The sequence below is a fragment of the Neovison vison genome, chromosome 13, assembly GCF_020171115.1.
Source record: "Neovison vison isolate M4711 chromosome 13, ASM_NN_V1, whole genome shotgun sequence".
Lineage (NCBI taxonomy): Eukaryota > Metazoa > Chordata > Mammalia > Carnivora > Mustelidae > Neogale > Neogale vison.
The window spans coordinates 352,986-354,925 of record NC_058103.1 but is presented as its reverse complement, the minus strand read 5'-3'; the positions used below and the strand labels follow the sequence as shown (position 1 = coordinate 354,925).

At 46.1% G+C, this 1,940-nt stretch overlaps 1 pseudogene; it reads right to left on the bottom strand.

The window, feature by feature from the left end:
- Nucleotides 1-1,011: 1,011 nt before the first annotated feature.
- LOC122894036 lies at nt 1,012-1,532 on the bottom strand (annotated as a pseudogene).
- Nucleotides 1,533-1,940: the final 408 nt, after the last annotated feature.

Below are 1,940 nucleotides of genomic sequence, written 5' to 3'. Positions count from 1 at the left end.
CCAAGGATTTGGCCCATTGTCTACTTAGAACAGCAATCTCTCTAGTTTATTCTCCTAGTTTTCATCCTCGTTTAGTGGAGTCAGTCATCACAAAGTATCCTTTGATTATTGCCTGCAAGCTCCTTGACCTTCATTCCTCACTCTTCTCCTCCCACCTCACATATGGGAAATCCAACAAAAACCCCCTGAGTTCTCCCTCCTTTGATGAAAGTGGGAGATTGGCTCTACAGAAGGGCCTCCAATGAGCATGACCCCATCTATGCCACTGACCCACATCACACACAGTGAAACAGTGTCCTTCCCTGACTCATGAAGAATTTATGGCTTGCTGATAGGCCTTCCTTGTTTTCAGAAGACATAATGGTGAAGGTGGTGAAGGTTTTATGTTCTCGTGCCTGTGCCATCTCTGTGTGTCTCTTTGTGGTCTTCAGACTCCACATCCACACCATGTCCTGGTGGGCTTCTCTCTGCTTTGCCAGTGTGTCAATAATATTGATGCTGTGAGAATGATTCTAGACAATGACACACAGGGATCTTACTTCCCTTCTTTGGATTGTTGATGCCTCTGTAGCCTCATATCCTGCATGCACTTTAGGCTGTTACTAGCAAGCTTGAATGTTTAGCTGGGTGCTCCCTTGATGCATAGTGATTGTACCTGGAATTCTGAAAATAGTCAGATGATGTGCATGGAGATGCTTGAAAATCATTGATATTTAGGGGGACAGGAACAAGCAAGTGCAAGTGACACAGACTTTTGTTCTTGTTAATACAGTTGTTCTCCAACTTTTATTTTTTTAAGTCAGAGAGGGAAGATGTAAGCATGGAATCACATGCCCAGGGATTCTCCCTGGGGGAAACGTTGTAAATAGAGAGGAAACACCGGACCCTGACAGGAAACCTGCCCATAACCTCCATCTGCAGCTGCTTCTGGTGCTTAAAACAAAAAGGGTGAGTAGTGTGCATCCCCTGGTGTGATCGGATCCCATCCTACCATGAGGTTTGTGTCTGGGCTCACATTGGAGTCCCTTCACAGTGCCTTTTGCACAGAAATACACGGCCGTGTCCTCGGTTCTCAGGCTGTTCATCTGCAGATACAGCGTGTTCTTTGCATTGTCTCTGGAGATGGTGAATCGGCCCTTCACAGAGTCTGTGTAGCTTGTGCTACCTCCACCAGCATCAATATTTGAGACCAACTCTAGCCCCTTTCCCGGTGCCTGGCGGACCCAGCTCATTCCATAGCCACTGAAGGTGAAACCAGAGGCTGCACAGGAGAGTCTCAGAGAACCCCCAGTCTTCACCAGGTCTCCCCCAGACTCCACCAACTGCATCTCACACTGGGCACCTGCAGGCACAAGACATCCTAGTCAGGAAATTGTCAAATACCACCATTCTCATACTCAATGTCTCTTGTTATCCATGAATTACCTTTTAAAACTGCAACAAGGAAAACCCAGCTGAGCACGAACTCCATAGTGAGTTTTCTGTGTTCTGTCCTTATCAGTGAATGGAACACCTGAGAATACCAGGGCTGGGGCTCCTCTCCCAGCTGCATGATCTGGCCATGGCTGGTTTAATTATCAGAGGGAGGGTCTTATTTGCATGACCTCTCACTATAAAGGAAATTTGGCAAGTAGCATCCTCAAGACGTCAGACACTCCAAGTAGGTGTGAGGATCCTGGCAGAATTTTATAGACATGATATCTTCCACAACATTGTTCTTTCTCATTATGCAATTTTGATATTGTCATTACATAGCAACCATTATATTTTTTTATTTCCACTTACATCCTCCAATCATGTGAGAAAGGTGCCAATTAATCACCATTTATACAGGTGGATCATTACACACTGGATAACAGGTGGGCTTTGAATATCCAAGAGCACACAACAGGTGAGAGTGAGCCTGTGTCTGGGCCTGTGCTCCCCACCACGGGACCTGC